The 25,762-nt window shown below is 44.7% G+C and overlaps 2 protein-coding genes across 9 annotated transcripts in view; both read left to right on the top strand.

Moving 5' to 3' along the window:
- The window catches only part of LOC140208622 (NACHT, LRR and PYD domains-containing protein 3-like), an 83,807-nt gene that overhangs the window by 52,155 nt on the left and 5,890 nt on the right, over positions 1 to 25,762 (top strand). The gene's annotated exons all lie outside the window — the stretch shown is intronic.
- Positions 10,363 to 25,762, top strand: part of LOC140208624 (NACHT, LRR and PYD domains-containing protein 3-like) — a 142,787-nt gene continuing 127,387 nt past the window's right edge. The window contains exon 1 of the mRNA XM_072277444.1: positions 10,363 to 10,378. The gene's annotated coding sequence lies outside the window, so the exon portion shown is untranslated. The remainder of the gene's footprint in view (positions 10,379 to 25,762) is intronic.

Below are 25,762 nucleotides of genomic sequence, written 5' to 3'. Positions count from 1 at the left end.
AGATGTTTGCTGTAACCGTGAGGGTGAGGGGGAGGGAGAGGCTGGTGGAAAGGAGGAGAGTGAGGTTTGAAGAGTGAGCAGGCGGAGGAGGGGCAGGATCAGTGTGTGGAAGTTGGAGAGGGGGGAGATGAAGTTGCGTCGAGAGCGGGCGGAGTGGGAAAGTGTTAAAGAGATTGGAGACATGGAGAGGGCGAGAGAGAGGGGGAAGGCAGAGAAAGAGGGGGCAGTAAAACAGCTGGAGGGAAAGGGGAGAGAAAGGAAGGGACAGATCGAGGGCGGAGAGAGAGGGAGAGTTTGAGAGGAAGGGTGTGAGGCATCGGGAGAGGGTAAGTGAGAGGGGTAGCGAGCGCGGCTGGGAGAGATGAGAAAGAGTTGGAGAGAGGGTGAGTCACGGGTAAGAAGGATAGGAGAGAGAAAGGTGGAAAAAGGGGAGAGGGGAGAGAGTGGAGGGTGACGGTTCAGCAGAATGGGAGAGACGATGATGGAGAGGGGTGTGAGGATGGTTGGGTGAGAGAGAGGAAGGGGTGTGCACGAGGAGGCGAGTGGGAGGGGTGAGAGCGAAGTGCAGTGAGCAAGAACAGTGAGTATCCGGGAAGCATAGGAGAGAGGAATGAGTGAGATGGGCGGCAAAGAGAGAGGGGTGTGTAGGGGTACTCTTTGCATTTCGTGATCACAATGCCACCAGATTCAAAGGAAATATGGAAAAGGGTATGTGCGTGGGTTGAGATTAAAATTTGGAAAGGACAATTTTTATGGCATCAGAAATGACCTGGCCACTGTGGAATGGGACAGGCTGTTATCTGGCAGAGGCGTTCTAATAAGTGAGCGACCTTCAATGGTGAAATTTTGAGCGTGTAAAATTTGTATGTGCCTGTCACAATAAAAGGCAAGGATAACTTCTTTAGGGAACCTTTTTTTTAGAGATATTGCATCTCTGGTTACGAGATAAAAGGAGTTCCATAGTAGGTATAGGCAGATAGGCAATTATTGAGCTTACGAAATGCAAGGTAACACTTAGAAATAAATCAAGTGTGCTGAATGAATGCTTTGGGTGAAGACCAGTACTAACGGATTATACAGATTAGAATAAAAGGATTGCAATGGACAATATTGGTCCTCTGAAAGATCAGAACAGTAAACCATACATGGAGCCAAAGGAGGTGGGAGAGATGACGAGATGGAAGAGATGGATTTTCTGCATCTGTATTTACTCAGGAGATGGATACAGAGTCTGTATAAGTACTGTGGTCCTGGATCCTATGCAGATTGGAGAGGAGGTGTTTGCTTTCTTCAAGCAAATTGGGGAGGCTAAATCCCCAGGGCCAGATAAGGTCCTTCGTCAGACTGTTGGAGGCAAGTACAGAAATTGCAGGGGGCCTGGAATAGATATTTAGATCATCCTGAGCAACGGGTGAGGTAGTTCAGGGTTGGAAAATAACTAATGTTATTCCTCTGTTTCAGAAAGGGCCTAAAACTCTGTGAGAGTTTCATAGGAAGGTGAGTCTGATATCAGTAGTGGGAAAGATATTGGGAGCTACTCTAAGAGATAGGATATATGAATATTTGACTGATTATGGATAGTCAGCATGGCTTCGTACGTAGTTGGTCCTGTCTTAGCAATCCCATAGATATTTTTTTTGAAGGTATTATCATGAAAGTTGATGAAGACAAGTCAGTGGTATGGTCTTCATGGACTTTAGAAGGGAATTGCCAAGGTCTCGCATGGGAGGATAGTCAAGAAGGTCCAGTCACTCGGCATTCAATAAACTGGATAAGACATTGTCCTGGTGGGAGAAACCAGAAAGCATCAGTAGATGTTACCTCTCTGACTGGAGACCTGTGGCTAGTGAAATGTTGCAGAGAACAGTGCTGGCTGGGTTGTTCTTTGTCATCGAAAGAAGCAATCTACATGACAATGTAGTTAACTGGATCAGCAGATTTGCAGATAACGCCAAGATTGGGGGTGTAGTGGACAGCGAGGAAGGTTATCATAACTTACAGCGGGAATCGGACCAGCTGCAAAAAAAGGCTAAAAAACCCCAAACGTAATTTAACGCAGACAAGTGCGAGGTGTTGCACTTTGGTAGGAACAGCCAGGGTAGGACTGAAACAGTGTACGATAGGGTACTGAGGAGTGTGGAAGAACAAAGGGATCTGGGGTCACAGTTCCATAATTCACAGAATGTAGCGTGGCAGGTAGATAGAGTTGTAAAGAAAACATTTTCAAACATTCGCCTTCATAAGTCCATGTATTGAGGACTGTAGATGGGGTGTGATGTTGAATTTGTGTAAGACTTTGGAGTACAGTGTGAAGGATTGGTCACCTACCTGCAGTAAAGATGTGAATAAGGTTGTAGGAGTACTGGGAAATTTTACCAGGATGTTGCCGGGTCTGGATGACCAGAGTCATAAGGACAGATGTAATAGGTTGGTAGATTGAGAGGAGATTTGATCGAGGTATACAAAATTATGAAGCATATCGGTAGGGTAAGTGTAAGCAAGCTTTTTTTTCCGCTTAGGGTGAATGGGACTGCAACCAGAGGGCATGGGGGAAGGGTGAAAGATGAAAAGTTTAAGAGGAACATGAGCGGAAACATCTTCACTCAGAGGGTCGTGGAATGAGCGGCCAACAAAAGTAGTGCATGTGAAGACGATATCACTGTTTAACTGGTCGTTTGGATGGTAGGGGTATGGCGGGCTATGTCTCCGGCGCTGGGTCGATAGGATTAATCATTTGGATAGTCAGTGTATAGTGGGCTTTGGCCCTGGCGCAGGCTGACGAGATCAGGCAGTTTAAATTCCTTGGCCGAAGGGCCTGTTTCTGTGCTCTATTTTTCTATGACTCTGTGACTCCTTGGTCTCCGATGCAAAATACAGACAACGGGCTGATTAAATAATGGTCCAAAATAAATATCAGAAGTTGAATTATTCACACCTAATTCCCCCCCAAAAATATTCCAACAACATAGATGAGTTTTGAAGTAGCTTCACACTACCTTGCCCACCGCCCCACACGCTCCCACTCGCCGATCTTTCGTAACCATGGTAACGCAAGATGCTAGAGGAACTCAGCAGGTCCGGCAGCATCTATGGATCTCAACAATAAATCGATGTTTCGGGCCAAGGCCCCTCAGTGGAATTGGAAAGGAATGAGGAAGAGGCCAGATCATTGAGTTGGAAGATGCGGGTTGTTTTTCTGTTTGACTCTGAGCTCAGGATCTCTATGTAAGCAGCTTCCTCTCCGTGCACATTCCTCAGAACAGGGAGCGGCCTTTCTGCTGAAATCAAATCGGACCAGATTGACAATTCACCCTCATGTGGGTGTGAAAAATGTCACTTCAATATTGTATTTACCCATTTCTGCTGCAGGACAATGCGATTAAAAACTTGAACTGCTACTGTTTTAATAAGTATTTTTCACGATGCCTTTAAACAAATCAGCCCGTGGCATTCCCAACTACGACATTCCAGAATAAGAAATTTATCAAATATCTGGAACCTGCACTATTCCCAGTCACAGTTGCCAGTAAACTTTTAAATGATGTGGATGTACAGGTGAGAGTGAGGGGAAGGAGCACAGAGATGTGGATGGTCAGGGGTGAGCAGGGGGAGGGGAAGGCCCGGGTGTGGGTGTTGAAGTTGGAGAGGGGAAAGTTGCAGATCAGTTTCACTATTTGGGGCAGGTAGAGGGAGAGAGAAGGGGAAGCGAGAGAGAAAGAGCTAGGGAGAGGTGAGGAGAGGGATAGAAGGAGTAGAGAGTGAGAGGTGAGGAGAGGGAGGGAGAGGAGTAGAGAGTGAGAGGGCAGGAGGGGGAGATAGCAGAGGACAGAGAAGGGACAGAAGGTGAGTTAGAGGAGGAGATTGTGAGAGAAAGGGAGTGAATGATGGTGAGAGGGTGAGTGAGAGAGGTAGACAGTGTGGGAGTGGAATAGGAGAGAGAGAGAAGTGGAGTTAAAGGGGGAGAGGGGAGGGAGTAAGGAGTGGCGAGAGTGCGGAATCAAAAGGTTAAGTACGATATGATAATGTGCTGATGGTGATATGACTAATATTTCAATACAATAATTATTGGTGGACAGGCAGATGAGTTACTGTCGCCATTGGACTTGTTTACAGGACGGCAGGACTGGTAGATCGGTATTCCGCGGGTCCGTTGAATTAGACGCAACAGAATGGGAGGGATTAAAGGGGGCTTGAGGCGTTTCTATCAGGGAAAATATCACGTCATTACTCAGTCAGGACGGCCTGGAGAACTCGTCCACATAGAAAATAGAACAGAACAGCACAGGAACAGACCATGTGGCCCGCAATGCAGTGCCAAAGCACCTAAGAAGCAAATCAAAGCACCCAATCACTAATCTCTCAACCTACACCATGTCCATATCCCCCAATCTTCCTTACATCAATGTGCCTATCCAGAAGTCTGTTAAAAACCTCTGATGTCTTTGCCTCTACCTCCATACCAAGCAGCACATTCTCTGAATAAAGAATCTTACCCCTCACATCTTCCATGAAGCTACCCCCTCCTGCCTTCAATGCATGCCCTCTGGTATGAGACATTTCAATCCAGGGAAATTGATAACCCATGTAAACTCTACTTAAGTCACTCATAATATTTTAAACCTCCATCAGATCTCTCCTCAACTTTGAGTTCCAGTGAACAGCCCATTTATCCAGCTTCTCGTGATAGCTCATCCCTCTCTACAGGGCAGCATCCTTGTAAACCTCTTATGCACCCTCTCCAAAGCCTCGACATCCTTTCTCTAGTGGAGTGATCAGAAATGTACCAGTTCTCCAGATGTGGCCTTACTAGAGTTTTGTAAAGTTGCAGTATAATCTCCTAACTTTTGAGCTCAGTGCCTCGACGAATTTAGACAAACATCCCATGAGCCTTCTTAACCACCTTATCGACCTGTGTAGCCACTTTCAAGGAGCTATGAATTTGGATCACAGATCTCTCTGCTCAGCAATTCTGTTAAGGATCTTGCTATTAATAGTGTACTGTCTCCTTGCATTTTGCCTTACCGAAGTGCAACACCTCATATTTATCTAGGTTAAATTCCATATGCTACTTCTCAGCCCACATCTGTAACTGTTCTATATCACGTTGTATTTGTTGCCAGTCTTCTACGCGATCGACAATTCCACCTGTCTTAGTATGATCCACAGATGTACTAACTGACTCCTCTGCATTTTCATGCAGATCATTTATAAACAACACAAACAGCAGAGTTTCCGGCGCAGATGTCTGCGGAGCTCCACTAATTTCAGACCACCAGCTCGAATAAGTCTCTTCAGCTGCGACCATCTGCCATCAATGCACAAGCTAGTTCTGAATTCAAACAGCGAATTCGCTGCAGAACCCGTGCATCCTTGTCTTCTGGATGAGCTTCCCATGGCAGACTTTGTCAAATGGCTTGCTAAAGTCCATGTAAACAGCATCCAGTGCCTTACCCTCATCAATCACTCTTGTCATCTTGTCAAAAAATCTCAATCAATTTGGTAAGACACGACCTACCCCCATACATAGCCAAGCTGGTGCTCCCTAATCAGGCCGTGTTTTCCAAATTCTCAGAAGTCCCATCCCAAATAATCTGTTTCAGCAACTTCGCTCCATCTGACGTGAGACCCACCGGTCCATAGTTTCCAGGATTTTCCATTGTTCCCTTCATAAAGAGCGTTGCAAAATCAGCGCCTTGCCGGCCCCCCAGAACCTCGCAGAGGACAGAAAATTACTGGTCAAGGGCCCAGCAATCTCATCTCTTGCCCCCTTCAATAAACTGGAGTAAACCCCATAAGGCTCTGGGGACACACTTAACTATCAAAGGTTACGGGGAACAGGCCAGGGAGTGAGGTTGAGGAGGGGTAACAAAGGATCTGTCTTGCTTAAATGGCGGGCAGACTCGATGGGCCAAATTCGATAATTCTACTCCTATGTCTTCTGGTCTGATAGTCTTAATACTACTCACTAGGAGCCCAACACCTCCTCCTCCTTGACTTCGAAACGCCCTAACGCTCCATATCTTCTTTCTTCATAAATATTGAAACAGAATATTCATTAAATACCTCACTCACATTCTCTGTATCCAAACAAATATTTCCCCTTTATCCTTGAGTAGTCCCACTGATGTCTGTACGGAATGCCTTAGGTTTCTATAAAGGCATACCTTAATCCAACTTGCCAAGGACTGTTCATAACTCGCTTGGATTTCCTAATGCCCTTATTTAGTTACACTTAACAAATTCTACCCCAGCTAAACCCTTACACTAAGTAGGACCCCGTTCATATTAGAGACGTGGAATGCACCATGACAACAACCTTATTAATTTTACAAATTTTCTTAATTTGTTTACATAACTGTGCCTTCATGTTCCAGTGGTTATTAGGGGGTTTGTAGTACATTACATCCTCCCTCGTCCTCAGTTCCACCGAAATGGACTCAGTGTCAGACCACTTCATATATCTCCCCTGAGTGCAGCTGAGATATTGTTCCTGTTTAGTCGGCACTTCCCCTCTTTTCACTTTCACCGCCTCTTCTATCTCTTATAGAACTTCGAAAACCTGGTACATTAATCACCCATTTCTACCCATCTCTCAACCAAGGTTCAGTTATGCCTGCAGTGTCACCCTGACCCATAATGCTCCCGGTATTAAAATATACACACTTCAGGCTGTCCGATCAACCGTACCTGTTAAATTGATTTTGCCTTTCAACATATTCCCTCAGACCTACCTTCTCGTCCGATGCTTCCCTTAATGACCTGGATCTCTCGTTCCCAGCCCCATGCAAAACTAGTTTAAACTCTCCTGAATAGCATCAGCAATCCTTCCGGACAGGATATGGGTTCCCCGTCAGTTCAGGTGCAGCCTCCCTTCTTGCACTGGTCGCCCCTTCCCGAAAAAAGGTTCCAATGATCAAAGAACTTGAAACCCTGCGACTTGCACCATCTCCTCAGCCACTCGTTCATCCGTGCAATCGTCCCATTCCTATCTGCACTTGCCATGGCACAGGGAGTAACCCGGAGACTACAACCTTGGAGGTCCTGCTCTTCATCTTCTTTCCAACTCTATGTACACACTTTCTAGGATATCTTTCCCTTTTTTGACTATGCCATTGGTTTCAAAATGCACCACGATCTCTGGCTGTCTCCCCAACCCCTCCTTGAGAATGTCCTGCAGACGTTCTGATACATCATGGACCCGAGCAGCCGGGAGGAAACTCACCCTCCTGGTGTCTCTTCTGTTGATCCTTCTCACACCTTGTGGCACAGCGGGCGACATTTTCTGCACTTTCCTTAGAAAGTGGCTGTTTTTTTTTTGAGGCCGAGTTGCTAGCTGAAGGCTCAACACAGCACGGATGGAAAGAGTGCCAGGAGCCGGCCCGATTCGAACTTGGGCCTTTGCGTCCGATGCGGTTGTCACTGTACCACCGCTTCTCTGTTTCCGTCCCAATATCTACGTTCTGTCTCCCTAATTACCGAATCTAACGAGGCTTCATGACTGGAACCGAGGAATAAAGAAAAACGTACGATGGAGTTAATGGGCTATAATCCACGTGTTTAGACAACCGATTTGCAGAGAGATCGCATTATTGCAAGAAGGTTAATTTGTTAAGAGTAGGAGATTTTAACTTTCTTCATATGGAGTTGGAATCAAATACTGTAAAATAACTAGATATTATAGCGTTTGTCAAAGGTGTTCAGGGGTGTTTCCTTAATCAGTGTGTAGAAGTTCCAACGAGAGTGTCTGTGAGTGATGCTTGATCTCTAATCAGGGAATGACACAGGACAAGTGACACAGGCTTATGTAGGGGACCGTTCTGCTTCCGGTGATCACAATTTCTTTATATTCAAAGGAAATATAGAAAACATTAGCTTTACTTCGTGTTGAGAGTTTAAATTGGAAAAAGGGACAATGTTGATGGCATCAGAAAGTGTGGATTGCAACAGGTTGATTTCTGGCAAATTTGGACTGTGTCAGTGAGAGAACATGAAAGGTAAAATATTGAAATTTCGAAGCTTGTATGTGCCTGTCAGAACTAAAAGTAAATGTACCAGTTTTTAGGAATCTTGGTTTTCAAGAGATATTGAGCCCTGGTAAAGAGAAAAGTGGAGGTGTGTGGCATGGAGACACAGGTAGGGATAAATCAGGTACTTATGAAGAATAGGAAATTTCAGAGAACACTTAGGAAGGAAACCAAGATGGCTATAAGAAGGCACGAGGTTGCCCTAGCAGGCAAGGTGATGGTGAATTCTATGGGATTATACAAATATTATAAGAACAAAGGGATTGCAAGGGACAAAATTGACCTTCTGGAGTTTCAGTATGATAATTTAGGCCTGGAGACAAAAAGAAGATGAGGGAGTTCTTAAAGGGAATTTGTACATCTGTATTTACTCAGGAAATGTATAAAATCTGTAGAGACAAAGCAGAATAGGTCACGAACGCGACACAGATTACAGAGGAGAAGGTGTTTGCTGACCTGAGGCAAATTAGGGTGGAAAAATCCCCAGTGACAGACAAGTTGATTCCTTGGACCCCGAGAGAAACAAGTGCGGAAAATGCAGTAGCTGCAGCCGATATATTAAAATTATGTTCAGCGACAGGTAAGGTATCAGAGGATTGGGGGATTGCTATTTTTGTTTTGCTGTTTAAGAAATGTTCGAAAATATTAAGCAGGAAATTATGGGCCGGCGCGCCTGATATCAGTAGTGGGAAAGTTATTGATAAGAGTGGATATATGAGTATTTGAACATTTGAGGACAGATTAGGGATTGTCAGCATGACGTTGTGCTTTCCAGACCATCTTACAGATTTGTTACGAGGGAAGTTGGTGAAAGCAAGACATTCGATATTGTCTACTTTGCATTTGAGAAGTTCCCGCGTTGAGAGGTTGACCAAGAAAATTGGCATTCAGAGTGAGGCAATAAATTAGAGTAGAAATTGACATTGTGAGAGAAGGCAGAGAGTGCTAATAAATAGCTGCCTCTCCTATGTAGGCCTGTGGCTAGGAGAAAGACAGCTCCTTGTACCTGAACAGGTGAGGGACGTTTGCGCTGAAACTGTACCTACGCCGGACAGTCCTGTTTACACACGGAGCGGAGATCAGACCCTCCCAGAACCCGGGCTGGATCAAATCCGCAGCCTGGGACTGGCTGAGTTAAACAGAGAAACTCCGCCCCACTGGTTGCGATGAAAGAAAAAGGACAGATCGACACGGGAATCCGGAGAGAAAAGTTAACACAGCCGGTTTGTTGTCCTCTTTATGGTTGCTACATTGATCCCACTCCCGCCTCCTCCCGCTGTCAGACCCGTCCTGAGCCGGTGAGAGTTAGTGTGACCCGGACTGCGGCAGTCCCGCTCTACCCCGGCTCACTCGGCCCTGTCCATCTGTACTGAGCGACGGACACATCACAGCCGAGCGGCTTCGGGAGCAGCAGCTCAGACTCAACTCTCCGTACAGGGTGAGAACACCGGTGCAGGTACATTGTCGGTCACCCGGGACGCCTGACTGTGATTTCCCGGGACCACAGTGAACGCCGTTCGGTTACAACATCAAAGGTAAGTGTTGACTACGATTTTGTGAAATTATTCAGTGTTTACAGCGAGGCTCGGCTTTGGTCGGGATCGGGAATCGTGACATGCTCATGTTACTAAGTCAATTACTGTCCAAATGGATTAAGAGAAACGAGGTCTTTCCCATCAACCAGAAATACTCTCCAGGGTGGTTACCACTGAGTGCGAGCAGAGGCATCTTTCAACCCGGTAATGACATGCGAAATATCCCACAGGGCTGTGACCTGTCACTGATCTCTCTGAAACAAGAAAAAATCAGCAAATGCTGGAAATCCAAGCAACACACAGAAAATGCTGGAGGAACTGAGCAGGCCAGATAGTATGGGGAAAAAAAAGTACGGTCAGCTTGGAGGCTACATGTAATGTTCTTTACATCGCGCCATGTAGCAGAAAGGGTTAAATACAAAATTAAACTTTCGTCACATTTGAGCAACAGTGTTCAGTCGAACCGGTTTGGATTTGATTTCAGCAGAACGGCCGCTCCCTGCTCTGAGGAACGTGCACAGACAGGCAGCTGCTTGCTCGCAGACCCTGAGCACCGAGTCTCACAGAACAACAAGCCGCACCTTCCAAATCAGTCAATCATCTGCCCGCTTCCCCTTTCCATTCCAGTCCTGATGAAGGGACTCGGTCCGTAACGTCGACTGTTTACACCCATCCATAGAGCTGCCTGACCTGCTGAGTTCCTCCAGTGTTGTGTCTGTTGCCATGGTTACGAGAGATCCGTGTGGGGCGGTGGGCGGGGTTATTTGTAAGAAACGATACACCGTATCCACACTATCAGAGTATTCTTCGGGAATTAAGGTGAGAATAATTCAGCTTCTGATATTTATTTCTGATCTTTATTTCCAAACAATCGGTTATCTGCTCATTGGATCAGCGATCAAGGAGATATTTGTTTTTTTAAGCTAACTCTGGTGATGCTTTTTGTGTTCCTACTGTTTCCTGTTTGCACGGTTGACATTTTCCACGGGTTAGGTAAAGATTAAAAACAACGCCCACCAGTTTCAAAGCAAGGGTGCGAGATCCGTACAGCAAACACCTGTTCCGTTTCCAGAATTGCCTATTTCAGGCGAATGCATCTGTTGTTCCTGTGTCGATTGTGGGAATTTTGAACTCCTCTCCTCAACGGCCAGTGGAGGCAAAGACTGTTATTCTGTGGAAGGCCGAGATTTTTGATAAACAGCGGGTTTGAAGTGTTACAGTGATGGACATGTGGGAATATGTAATGAAATTTTAGATCAGATTAGCCGTGGTCACATTTTCCGCAGCAACAGTTTCGAGGGGCCAAGTGGTCCAGTTCTGTGTTTTGTTGTGTTGACTGGAAAAACTCTGACAATTAATGTAAGCTTAATTGTGAAGGGAGATATGATTTTACTTGTAATAGTTGAACTGAACACAAGCAGTTTGCTTCACTTAATGATCTGCATTCAGCTTTGCGCGTTAAGAGTGTGCCCCAGCTGCGTTAGGGGGTCGAACTTTTGACTCATTCGGTGAGCTGGCCAGCACGGTACGGGACCGTGGAACCGAGGGCAGCGCTCCCGTTCCCTGTCCCTGACTCGACAGTCTCCCCATCTACAGCGCGTCCACTGCCCACGCTCGCCCTCTCGCAGAGCATCGTCACCCTCGCGCTCCCGGCCTGACGTTGAGAAGATTTAATCGTGCTGCGCGCTCCCGGAATCTGTCAGATAACTGCCGTGAAGTGACAGGAAACATACTTGTCTCCCATTGGTGACAGCAAATGCCAATTTAGCGCAGCAGCCAATGGCCTTCGTCATTAAAGAGTTCCACATGTTTACTACCCTGGGAAAGATCCAATAAGCTCTTTTCTTTTAAATGTCACTCTCCCTCAAAAAGGAGTTTGCAGAGCTGTAAAGGCGACGGATTGAAGTGGGAGAACAGGAAGTAACATCCTCTGAACTAGCGAGAATGAAAAACGCTTCAGTATATTGTAGTGGACACTGGTAAAGTGTTGCCCTGCAATTGCGACGTGGGTATGATTTTCAGCGCAACGAATGATCCAACTATATTTCACACCGGGCTAGAGGGTCCCTGTAGCTGCTTTTTGTTTGAGGTGTCTGGTTTTAAAGAACAGAGTAAACAGACTCACACTGGGCCAGCAGACTGTGCTCCTAGATATTGTGGGACAGATGTTTGGAGCCTTGTTGATTCCTGTCTGCATTATCAATTTATCTGAAGGACAAATTGCAACAATTAAAAGTCTGTTATTGACCGAAAACATTTATTTAATTCTGTATTTTGTTTATGATACAATCATTGTCCAATTTATGTTCAAATTTAATAGTCATTCAAACGTACATGAAAACACATGAATCCAGCCAAATAAAACAATGCTTCTGCAGACCAAGCCTTCTTGTTGGAAACTTTCTCTCTAAGTTCCCCCAAGGTCAAACCCATTTTCAGAGTAATATTATCTATCCATCGTAGCCTCTGTCATCCTCTTCTTTTACCCTCTATTTTACCTAACATGAGAGTCTTCTCCATGGAATCCTGTCTTCTCATGATGTGACCAAAATATTTCAGCTTTTCAAGCTTCCGAGTGAGCAGTCTGGCTGTATTTCTTCAAGTATTGACTTGTTGGATCTTCTTGTTGTCCAACGAACTCTTAACACTTCCATCCAGCATCCAAGTTCAAAGGCATCGATTCTTTTGTATTCAGCCTCACTAATAGTCCAGCTCTCACAGCCATACATTACCACTGTAAATACCATAGACTTTGACTCTCTGGTCCTTCATAGACAACGTTATGTCTCTGCTGTTCAGTATTTTATCTAAATTTCCCATTGTTGCCACCCCCAGATGTAAGAGCTATTAAATTTCGTGGCTGCATTTACCATCTATAGAAAACTTTGAACCGACAAAATCTGTTACTGCTTCCACTTCCTTTCCATTTATTACCACGGAGCTGATAGGGCTGGCCGGTATTCTTAATATTGAGCAAGAGGCCAGCTTTCCACTTTCTTCTTTCAATTTCATCTGAAGCTTCCTCAGATCCTCCTCACTTTCAGCCATTACAGTAGTATCTGAGTTTGTTAATTTTTCATCTAGCAACTTTGAGTCCACGAGACCAACATTCCTCGTGATGTGTCCGGTATAGAGGTTAAATAAGTAGGGTGACAGTATGCAGCCTTGTCGCTCTCCTTTCCCAATCTTGAACCAGTTTGTTGTTCCGTGTTCAGTTCTAACTGTTGCTTCTTGATCTTCGTACAAGTTTCTCATAAGGCAGGTCAGATGTCCACTTTAAGAACTTGCCATAGTTTATTGTGGTCCACACTATTGAAGGCTTTAGAGTAGTCAATAAAACAGAGATAAATACTTTACTGGAATTCCCTCGATTTCTCCATTATCCAGCGTAGGTTAGCAATCTGGTCTCTGGTGCCTCTGTCTCTTCTAAAACCAGCTTGTACATCTGGCAGTTCTTGATTCATACATTGCTGGAGTCTTGCTTGAATGAACTTTAACATTAACTTGCTACCATGTGAAATTTTTCGGTAATTTGAACATTCCTTTACATTTCCCTTCTTGGGTATTGGGATAAAAATTGATCTTTATCCCACCTAAAAGTCATCGTTGTTTTTTTTTTCCAGATCTGCTGGAAAATTGCATGCAACACGTTTACAGCATCACCTTTCAGAGTTTTAAACAATTCAACTGGAATCTTGTCACACCCTGCAGCCTTATTATTGGCAGTGTTTTCTAACGCCAATTCGACTTCACTTTCCAGAATGTCTGGCTCTAGATCGACGCGGGAGTCATTGCAGGTGTCTTCGCTGTTGGATCTTTCTACAATTCTTCTCTGTGTTTCTGGCAACTGTAATCCTGCCATCTCTTTTTGATGTCTTCTGCTTCTGTAAGGTCCTTCCCTTCTTTGTCTTTTCCTGTACTTATTTTACATGAAGTGTTCCTTTGGTTTCTCTAATTTTCTTCAACAGGTCTCTTGTTGTTTTTTTCTAATTCTGTTGGATTCTTCAGCTTCAATGCATCAGTCCTTTAAACAAAATTGTCCTTATATTTCCTTGCTTTCTTCAACTTTGTGTTCAGTTGGAGGTATTTGTTCCAATCTCCATTTACTCCCTGGAATGTAGGAGAGTGAGCAGTGACCTTTCAAAAATGCTTTAAATTATGAAGGTCAGAGTAACTGACTCACTCTGTTTTATTTGTGTAATTCAGATCATCGCCAGCAGGTGGTGCTTTCTTCCACCCGGACGGCAGACAAGCAGCCGACAATCAACCAACGTCAGTCAGAGTCAGAATGTACACAGGTATGTTCACTGGGCTCTTTCTCATTAAAACTCTGTCATCGTGGTACACGTGTAGTCAAATCATCAATAGTTCAGAGGAATAAACTTGGGCGCTAAAGGGGCACAGCAAAACGTGCCATTAAACGGGGTCATTGTTCCTACTGGTAAAGCGACCTTGAGCACTGGAACAATTCACCAGGTCCAGCGCAGGGACCTAACAACGGGAATGGTCGAATCACTCCGCTCACCGTGCAGATCTTCACCTGAGTGAAAGGGGAAGGAGCTCCTGAATAAGGTGGGTATGGGTGACACTCAGACAGGAATACAGCAGCGGGCAATGTAACCGTCCAGGGAACAGACAGAATTTATGTCAGTATTTGTTACATCCTGATGTGGGAAATGCCTTCAACAGACAGTGAGAGAAACAGATGTTGTTTTCTCTTTTGGAAGGGCAGGAGTGAATTCTGCCCGGATTTTCGGGTTGTTGCTCAATGGAGGTGAGAGGAGTTCCCGGTGTCTGTTTTCGGTGGTCGAGTAGAGGAACGTTATATTGTGGGAGAACGGGCTGGGTGCAGGAGACAGTGAATAGGAGAAATTTTAAACAGGGTATTGGCGGGGTGGGGGGGATGTCTACTGAAGCAATTAAATGTCCTTGGCCATTAAAGTAAAACAAAATGATAAATAGACAGGGCACCGCACAAAATGCTAAAGGAACTCGGCAGGTCAGGTAGCATCTATAGAGAGAAATTAACTATCAACGTTTCGGGTCGAGGAATCTTAATCCGAGTATTTGTAAATTGATTTCAAAGTTGTATTGGGCATATAAAATGTAGTCAGGACTGGAGAAGCATTGTTCTGGATGAAGGTCTGTGACCAGTAGTGTCCGCAATGATCACTGTTTCGCCATGAGTCGGGTGTGATGTAAATAAATTAATAATAAACTATGTATTACTCAAAATGATATACTGGGTGGACTGATTTGTCGATTTACAGAGTTGGCGGAGTTGAGTAAATTTGGGACTGTTGTCAAAGTCTTCAGCACCCAATTGGAAATATGAACAGAGAGTCGCCAAGTACAGTTAATTCAGGCAGATGTGAGAAGTTGCAATTTGGGAGGCCAAGTTCGCGAGCGATGTGCGCAGTGAATGCTGGGACCGGTAATATGATTGATGTACGCACGGGTCTTGTGATGGGTGTGCATAGCTCCGTGAAAGTAGCAACATAATTGGTAGCGTGATAACGACGAGTTGAGGTACTTGTTAAAGTTGGGATGTAACTGGATGAATGTTGGTTAAGAGACTATTTCAGTATTGTGCAGAAATCTGGTAACCGCATCACGAGAATGATGTGGAGGGTCTGGAGAGGGTGCAGACGAGTTTCACCACAAGTACCAGAGGGAATAGGCTTAAGGTTAGAGGGTAACGTTTAAAGGAGATTTAGGATGTATGTTTTCCACAGAGAGATATCAGTGTCTGGAATGAGCTGCCGAGGGAGGGACTGGAAACAGATACTCAGCAGCATCTGAGAGGCGTTTGAACTCATGAGTAGGCTGGGAACGGAGGGATATTGACCATGTTCCTGAAGATGGGATTGTTTTAAATTGGCATCGTGTCCGCATACGCATGGTAAACTCCACTATTTTATGTTCTATGACTGACTACAGATCTGAACTCCGCAATCTCCAACTTCCTGTCAAATTGTGAGGATCACCAACTGTTCCTGTTGACGAGATTCTACATGGAGCGACTGGAGCAGGCGATTGAGGAGGGTGTGGAGGGAGTCGGCTTCATGTTAATGGGCGAGGATCACTTCACCGGGCGAGAGTATCATGTAAGTGGTAGGAACATAGACTGAGTGTAGATTCTACTGAATCTATCACAGACCGACAGCACCGGTGTAACGGCACCTCTGCGCTATGAAAATCCTGCAATGCTTGTGGTCAACATCAAGAACAGAGTTTTCATCTGCGGAAACACTGAACCTTTATTCACCAATACAAGCCTCTCTCCAGTTTTCTGAACACATTCATTTTTTGGACAGGTTAGGATACAGACAATGATTGACAGGTGACTTTAGTAATATGACACTTGACAGACATTGCAAGTAGACAGAGAATCACTTTACACCACTCTGTCTGACATCACATCATGTTCCCAATGTTCGACCTTTCACCAATATGGGTTCTAATGACCCACGGGTTTCCCACAATTCAAATATAGTGACTTATTTCTCAGCTCATTTCTCATCTCTACCTTCAACCCCATTTTCAACTTACCAGGCAACACTGACTATCGTCTCTCATTTGAACTGCTGACCCTTTTTTTGATCAATATCCCAACATGCCTCATGGTTCTGTTACCTTTTATACCTTGTGACGCTTCCAATTACCACAGCATATACTGTTAACACTGGGAAGTGCAACATTAGTATCACTGACAATATTCCCAGCATCTACAGCTATTACAGAATTACAAAGAAACAGCTTTCCAATAGTTTGTGTGCTGCTGCAGTGCATTCACCTACTGCCATCCAGACTGAATTTTAGTGAATAGACACATCATACTGAACACTACCTTCCACCTGAGGAGCTGACAATTTCAGCACAAACTTATTACCACCAGTTGACTTTGGTCTGTCACACATGCACAATAGTTCTGAATTTGCTGGCTGCTCCTCACTGCCAATTCCCAGCTGTAGGCTGGCACTGGTTCCCTCATGGAGCCTGGCAGTGAATTGTGCACCTGCTGCGGTTCACCGGCAATTACCCCAGGGGAAATCAACAGAGACCCTGCCATAGTTTCACCTATCCACAGTCATCAAAGTCTACAGTACAGCAACAGGCTCTTCGGCCCATCTAGTCCACACCGACCTATTATCTGCTTAGTTCCGTTGATCTGAACCCGGACTGGAGACGTCCATATTTCCCCCATTGAATGAAGTTAATTGATCTTAAATGTTGAAATCGAAAGTACATCTAATTCCAATGGCAGCACGTTCTACTCTCTCAGCAACCTCTGAGTGAACAAGTTCCCCCTCATATTGCCTTTTGCCTGTCGTCATTACCCCATGACCTCTAATTCCAGTCCCACCCAACCTCAGTAGAAAATGCGTTTTTGCACTGACACTAACTATACCTTTTTAAACTTGTATACCTCTATCACATCTCTCTTGGTCCACCTACACTCTATGGAATAAAGTTCTAGCCTATTCACACTTTCCCTATATCTCAGGTCCTCAAGTCTTGGCAACAATCTGTATTTTTTTTCTGCACTCGTTCAATCTTATTGATATCCTTTCGAGAGGTAGGTGCACACATTGCTTCGAATTAACCTCTGCCACATCAATTTCGACATAATATCCCAACTTCTGTATTCAATATTTTGATTTATGAAGGCCCATGTCCTAAAACCTTTCCAACTCCGTCTACCGTCGTCAACACTTCCAAGAAATTTTGGATCTGTATTCCCTGATACCTTAGTTTTACCGCACTGCTCAATGTCCTACCACTCAATGTCGTGGTTTGTCCTCAAAAAGTGCAACATCTCACATCTGTCTTCATTAAATTCTATCTGCTAGTCTCCATTCCACCTTTTTCTAGCTGTTCCATGTCCCGCTGCAAACTCTGATAACCTTCCTCGCTGTCACTACCTTGGTGTCATCCACAGATTTGCTGACATCAGTTTACATTATCATCCAGAGCGATGATATATATAACAGACAACACCAGACCCAGTACAGATCCCTGCCGCACACCACTTGTCATAGACCTCCAGTCAGAGAAGCAAACCTCTACTGCCTCTCTTAGCTTCTCTCGCGAATCCAAAATCTAAACTAACTTACTACCATGTCATGAATGCCAAGCGACTTAATCTCATTGACCAATCTTTAATGAGGGATTGAGTCAATGGCCTTGCTGAAGTCCATGTAGACAACAACCACTGACTTGTTTTCATTATTTGCTTGGTAACTTCCTCGAAAAGCGCTAAGATTGGTTAGACGGGATCTACCAGGCATAAATCAGTATTGACTATCCCTAATCAGTCCTTATCCATCAAAATACTCATATTCAGTCCCTTAGAATACCTGCCATTCTGCCAAAAACTTTACCACCACTGGTATTAGGCTCACCTACCTGTAATTCCCTGGCTTATTCTTACAGCATTTTCAAACAGCAGAGCAACATTACCTACCCTCCAATACTTCCGTATCTGACATTTTAAATATCTTTGCCGGAGCACCTGCAATCTCTGAACTAGCCTCAAACGAGGTACGAAGGAAAGTCCTAGGGATTTATCCAGCCTAATCTGCTTCAAGACAGCAACTACCTCCTCCTCTATAATCTGTATAGTGTCCATGAATTCACTGCTGTTTTGCCTCACCCTAAAGAGTCTGTATATCTCCAGAGTCTTTTGAGTGAGGCAAAACAGCAGTGAAATATAAAACAGTAAATATAAATGCAAAATATTCCATTTAAATCTCCCCACCTTTTTCAGCTTCATGCATAAAGGCCCATTCTGAACTTCAAGAGGAACAATTTTGTCCATTGGTATACTTGTGTTCTATATATATTTGATGAAGAGTTTGGGATTCTCTTTTCCCTTCACTGCCAGAGCAAACTCATGCCGTACTTTTGCCCTCCTGATTTCTTCCTTTACTAATTCTTGCTCTTCTTGTACTCATCAAGTGCCTCATTTGATCCTTCGAACCAGTACTTGCTACGTGCTTAGGGTCTGAGAGGCTCTCAAAAGCCAATGTTTCCTAAACATCTTACTCTTGCTGTTTATTCTGTCAGGAACAGTCAAACTTTGTACTTGTGGTCATTTATGCGTTCGAACTCTGTACTCTCAATATTTCAGTTTTGGTAGTCTCACACTTACCAAGCACATCTGTACCAGAAAACAACCTGTCCCAATCCACTTTCGTCAGATCCTTTCTGATACCATTAAAATTGGCCTTTCTCGAATTTAGAGTCTTAACCTGAAGACCAGACCTACCCTGTTCCATAATTATGTTCAAACTAATGGCACCAGATCCAGTGTTTACCTGCACACACGTCTGTCACCTGCCCTGTCTTGTTCCATAACAGAATTCCAGTACACACTGTCTATAGTTATGTCCTCAATATATTGATCACAGAAACTTCCTGGAACTGGAGCACTGTCACATACAGCCCTTTACAATATGGGTGTCCCAGTCAAAAAATGGAAAGGTAAAATAATCCACCATCATAACCTTGTGTTTCTTGCAACTGTCTGTGACCTCTCTGCAAATTTGATCCTCTAAATCCATCCCATCCCTTTCTTATTGTTCAGTTTCACCCATGCAGTCTCAGTAGACGAGACCTCCAGTTTGTCTTGTCTGAGCAATGCAGGGACATTTTTCCTGACTAGTTATGCGACCCCTCCTTCTTTAATTCCTCCCGCTTCATTGAATCATGTCTAACGCAACGGAAAGCTGGAATGCTGAACAGCCAGTCCTGCACCTCTTCTTACAAAATCACATCAATGGTTACATTGCTGTAATTCAATGTGCTGGTCAATGCTCTAAACTCATCTGCCTTTCCTACAGTACACCTTGTATTGAAATAATACGCAACTCGGAACATTTTATAGATATGTAAAAAGGAAAAGACTGGTAAAGACAAATGTAGCTCCCCTGCAGGCAGAAACAGGTGAGTTGATTATGGGGAGCAAGGACATGGCGGACCAATTGAATAATTACTTTGGTTCTGTCTTCACTAAGGAGGACATAAATAATCTTCCAGAAATAGTAGGGGACAGAGGGTCCAGTGAGATGGAGGAACTGAGCGAAATACATGTTAGTAGGGAAGTGGTGTTAGGTAAATTGAAGGGATTGAAGGCAGATAAATCCCCAGGGCCAGATGGTCTGCATCCCAGGGTGCTTAAGGAAGTAGCCCAAGAAATAGTGGATGCATTAGTGATAATTTTTCAAAACTCGTTAGATTCTGGACTAGTTCCTGAGGATTGGAGGGTGGCTAATGTAACTCCACTTTTTAAAAAAGGAGGGAGAGAGAAACCGGGGAATTATAGATCGGTTAGCCTAACGTCGGTGGTGGGGAAACTGCTGGAGTCTGTTATCAAGGATGTGATAACAGCACATTTGGAAAGTGGTGAAATGATCGGACAAAGTCAGCATGGATTTGTGAAAGGAAAATCATGTCTGACGAATCTCATAGAATTTTTTGAGGATGTAACTAGTAGAGTGGATAGGGGAGAACCAGTGGATGTGGTATATTTGGATTTTCAGAAGGCTTTTGACAAGGTCCCACACAGGAGATTAGTGTGCAAACTTAAAGCACACGGTATTGGAGGTAAGGTATTGGTGTGGGTGGAGAGTTGGTTAGCAGACAGGAAGCAAAGAGTGGGAATAAACCGGACCTTTTCAGAATGGCAGGCGGTGACTAGTGGGGTACCGCAAGGCTCAGTGCTGGGACCCCAGTTGTTTACAATATATATTAATGACTTGGATGAGGGAATTAAATGCAGCATCTCCAAGTTTGCGGATGACACGAAGCTGGGTGGCAGTGTTAGCTGTGAGGAGGATGCTAAGAGGATGCAGGGTGACTTGGATAGGTTGGGTGAGTGGGCAAATTCATGGCAGATGCAATTTAATGTGGATAAATGTGAAGTTATCCACTTTGGTGGCAAAAATAGGAAAACAGATTATTATCTGAATGGTGGCCGATTAGGAAAAGGGGAGGTGCAACATGACCTGGGTGTCATTATACACCAGTCATTGAAAGTGGGCATCCAGGTACAGCAGGCGGTGAAAAAGGCGAATAGTATGCTGGCATTTATAGCGAGAGGATTTGAGTACAGGAGCAGGGAGGTACTACTGCAGTTGTACAAGGCCTTGGTGAGACCGCACCTGGAGTATTGTGTGCAGTTTTGGTCCCCTAATCTGAGGAAAGACATCCTTGCCATAGAGGGAGTACAGCGAAGGTTCACCAGATTGATTCCTGGGATGGCAGGACTTTCATATGAAGAAAGAATGGATGAACTGGGCTTGTACTCGTTGGAATTTAGAAGATTGAGGGGGGATCTGATTGAAACGTATAAGATCCTAAAGGGATTGGACAGGCTAGATGCAGGAAGATTGTTCCCGATGTTGGGGAAGTCCAGAACGAGGGGTCACAGTTTGAGGATAGAGGGGAAGCCTTTTAGGACTGAGATTAGGAAAAACTTCTTCACACAGAGAGTGGTGAATCTGTGGAATTCTCTGCCACAGGAAACAGTTGAGGCCAGTTCATTGGCTATATTTAAGAGGGAGTTAGATATGGCCCTTGTGGCTACGGGGGTCAGGGGGTATGGAGGGAAGGCTGGGGCGGTGTTCTGAGTTGGATGATCAGCCATGATCATAATAAATGGCGGTGCAGGCTCGAAGGGCCGAATGGCCTACTCCTGCACCTATTTTCTATGTTTCTATGTTTCTATTAGTTTCACCATGTTCACCCTTTAGTGTCCTGACTCTACAAGTCCGCTTAACAACACATTTCCCACACAGCCACTCCATTATCCACTCTGGTTCTTGGCCCTCCTGAAACCAAAGTTTAACACTTCCCCCTCCCTATGCAGTGCTAATAATCCTTCATGCAAGGTTATCAGTTCCCCACTAGTTTTGGTGAAAACCATCACGTCTGTACATGCCCCACACATCAAAGTCCTGACAAAGGGTCTCGGCCTGAAACGTCGACTGTACCTCTTCCTAGAGATGCTGCCTGGCCTGCTGCGTTGACCAGAAACTTTGATGTGTGTTGCTTGATTTTCCAGCATCTCCAGAATTCCTGTTGTTTACGTCCTTGGAAGAGAGCCCAAACATCCAAACATCTGAAGCCCTCCATAATGTACCATCTCATCAGCCACACATTAGAAAGTAGTACCGCTCTATTTCAGGTCTCATTACATGTGGTATGGGTGACAATCCTGAGAACACTGCTCTGGGGGTCCTGCCCTTGTAGCTTATCCCGAAATCCATGAAATCACATTGCGGGACCTCATCCCACTTTCTACTCTTGTTATTGGCACCAAGGTGGACCACGACTTCTGGCAGCTCATCCTGCCCTCAAGAAAGTTTCAGAGTCCCTACGAGATATCACTGAACTAGGCAACACACCACCCAAGAATCTTATTCTCGTAAACAGAATCTCCAGTCTGTTCTCCTAACCATCGAATTCCCCTGTCAGTGCAGCTCACCACTTCTCATCCCTTCCAAGTCACAAAACCAAACTCAGTGCCAGAGGCACAATCGCCGTGGCTTTCCACTGCTAGGCCATACAGCACAACAGAAAGCCGTATACCTGATACAGGGGAGTTTCCTGCAGTGGCTGCCTATCACCTTTCCCTCTCCTGACAGTCACACAGTTACCTGCATCCTGCGTCTTGGGTGTAGCTCCCTCCCTGTGGTCTGTCAGTCAACGTCTCAGCCTCCCGAATGATCCTGGTTTCATCCAGCTTCAGCTCCAATTCCTGATCACAGCCTGTAAGAAGCTGCAGCTGAAGGTGCAGTTGTCAAGGACACCGGAGGTCTCCCTATCTTGCCACACACTGTAGAAAGAGCATTCTACTATCCTGCTTGGCATTTCCACTGTTCTAACTGAAAGAAAGCGGGAAAATATTACCCAAAATCTACCTAAGACCTCGCCTCTCCTCAATGAACCCTCTCTGACACAAAACCTCAACTCCCCACTCTATCTTTGACTTACTCACACTATGTCTGCTCCGCCTAAACCTTGCCTGGTGGATAGTTACCTTGCAATCTGTGGCGCAGAAAGTCCCAACTGACCCCGTTCACTTTTAAAATCCTTCCCCCGCTGTGAACACTTCAATGGCTGTTACTGATCTGTGGCGAGCAGAATGTGCTGGGTCAGTCCATGTTCAGGGTAGATTTGTACCCATTCCTGCGCTCCTCAATATATTCCCCATTGTTCATTACAGAGCGTGACTGAGCTGGCGGAGAAGGGAAACCGAGCGGGTGCTTCCAAACTCCTCCTGGATCTGGTGATGGAGAAGGGCTCCGGGGCCCGGAGGGTGATGTGGGAATCCTTTGTGAAACTACACCACCATTTACCGAAGCTGAGCAGAATACTGAATGAAATACGGGAACGTGGTACGGTGAACAATACACTGTGTGTTACAGATGTAAATGCTGATGAATTTACAGTATTACACAGAACAGACTTCATGCAGGTTAATCTGTTTGAACAGGTGACGGCCAGTTTGCCTACATGGACACTGAGCGGGGTTTATCTGAAGTGCCCACGCATCTGAAAGGTTAGCGATGGAACGGAAATCTCGACGTCTTTATTTCACTCTGAGAGTCTGAATACTTGTCTTTCGAGGCCTGTTTAGAGTCTGGAAGAGAGGTTTTTGTTGCTGTGGCTGAGGGACAGGAAGCAATTTGCATTTGTCACAACACCCGACACCTTCCGGGTCTCGGGCTGTGTACCCAGAGGCCTCTATGGGTTTGATAAACAGACATTCCCGTCGGTCAGAGATGAAACCTCAGCGTTCCGAATATCCGGAGATTTGAGAAAACTGAAGCCAAATCGTTCCAATTGGAGCATTCAACTTCAGCAAGGGAAATCTCACACCTCCGATCCAAACCGGAGCCGAGATTTGCTGTTATTCCTCCATAAGACCATAAGACATAGGAGCAGAATTAGACCATTCAGCCCATAGGTCTTCTCTGCCATTTCATCATGGCTGATCCCGGATCCCACTCAACTGCATGCACCCGCCTTCTCACCATATCCTTTGATGCCCTGACAAATCAGGAACTTCTGCCTTAAATATACCCATGGACGGCCTCCACCGCAGTCTGTGGCAGAGCATGCCACCGATTCACTACTCTCTAGCTAAAGCAAAATCATCCTTACCAGTTCTAAAGAATCGCCCCTCAATTTTGAGGCTGTGCCCTCTAGTTCTGGATACCCACCCTATCTGGTCCTTTCAACATTTGGTAGGTTTCAAACACATTCCCTCGTATTCCTCAAAATTCCAGTGAGTACAGGTCCAAAGTTGCCAAAACACCTCATATGTTAACCCCTTCATTCCCAGAATCATCCTCTTGAATCTCCTGTGGACTCTCTCTAATGACAACGCATCTTTTCAGAGGTACAGGGCGCAAAACTGTTGACAATACTCCAAGTGTGGCCTGACTACAGTCTTGTAAAGGCTCAGCATTTACATTTGATTCTCTTTTAAATAAATGCCAACGTTGCATTTGCTGCCTTTACCACAGACTCGACTTTAAATTAATCTTCTGGGTGTCTGGCGTGAGACTTCGAAGTCCCTCTGCATCTCTGATGCTTGGACCTTCTTTCCATTTAGATAATAGTCTGCTCCTTTTACCAAAATGCATTATCATACATTTCCAACATTGTATTCCATTTGCCGCGTTTTTCCCCATTCTTCCAATTATTCTCAGTCCTGTTGCAATCGCGCTACCTACCCCAGCACCTGCCTTTGTATCATCTGCAAACTTTGCCACAAATACATTCATTCCATCATCTAAATCATTGACAAACAATTTGAAAGTCAGTGGTCCCAATACTGATCCATGCGGAACAGCACCAGTCACTGGCAGCCAACCAGAAAAGGCCCCTTTTATTCCCACTCGCTGTCTGTCAGTAATTCCGCGACACATGCCAGTATCTTTCCTGTGACGCCATAGATTTTTATCTGGTTAAGCAGACTCATATGCGGCACCTTATCAATTGCCTTTTGAAAATCGAAGTAAATGGCATCCACTGACTCTCCTTTGTCCACCCTGCTTCTTACTTCCACAATGAATTCTAACAGAAACCATGCTAACTTACTTTGTCATTGGTCTCCAAGTACCTCGAAACCTCAACCTTAGTAAGAGACCCTAACTCTTTTCCAATCACTGAGGTTTGGCTGACTGGCCTATAATTTTCCTTCTTTTGCCTTCCTCCCTTCTTAAAGAGTAGAGTGACAATTGCAATCTTACTGTCCTCCAGGACCATGCCCGAATGAAATGATTCTTCAAAGATCATGACCAATCCATCCATCATCTCTTCAGCAACCTCTCTCAGGACTCTGAGATGTAGTCCATCTGGCCCAGGAGACTTTGCACCTTAAGCACTTCAGTACGCCAAGAACTTTTTTCTTTTGTAAGAGCATTGGCACTCAACCTACTGCCCGTCATTCGCAGACCACTTCATGCTGCTAGCGTCTTCCACAGTGAAGATATATGCAATACACACATTAAGTTACTCAGTAATTTGTTTGCCCACCATTACTATCTCACCAACATCATTATCCAGTGTTCCAGTATCAACTCTCACCTTCCTTTTACTCTTTATATAACTGAAAGTGTTTATTATCCTGCTTTATATTATGGACTGTTTTGCTCTCATATTTCATCTTTTCCCTTCTTATAGTTTTCTTAGTTGCCTTTTGTTGGATATTAAAAGTTTTCTATTCATCCAACTTTCCCTCACTTTTGTTATCTTGTATGCCCTTTCCTTGGCTTTTTTATGCAGTCCTTAACTTCCTTTGTCAACCATGGTTGCCTGCACGTGCCCCTTGGGAATGTCTTCCTCTGTGTGCCATATCTATCCTGCAGCTTGTGACCTGTTCACGGAAGCTCAGCCATTTATGCTCTTCAGTCATCTCCACTGGTATCCTTCTCCAATCTATCTGGGTAAGCTTCTCTCTCATGCTTTATTCCAATGCAATACCCAGTATGAATTCACTCATATTATGATCAAGACCACTTAAGGGTTCTTTTACATTAAGCTCCCTCATAGGATCAGGGTTATTACACAACACCCAATCAAAGATAGCCTTTCCCTGAGTAGTCTCAAGCACAAGCTGCTCTAAAACGCTATCTAATACGTATTTAATAAATTCCCTCTCTTGCGATCCAACTCCTGAAGTTTGTT

Source organism: Mobula birostris, chromosome 13 (genome assembly GCF_030028105.1).
Source record: "Mobula birostris isolate sMobBir1 chromosome 13, sMobBir1.hap1, whole genome shotgun sequence".
NCBI lineage: Eukaryota > Metazoa > Chordata > Chondrichthyes > Myliobatiformes > Myliobatidae > Mobula > Mobula birostris.
This window is presented reverse-complemented; position numbering and strand designations above follow the sequence as displayed.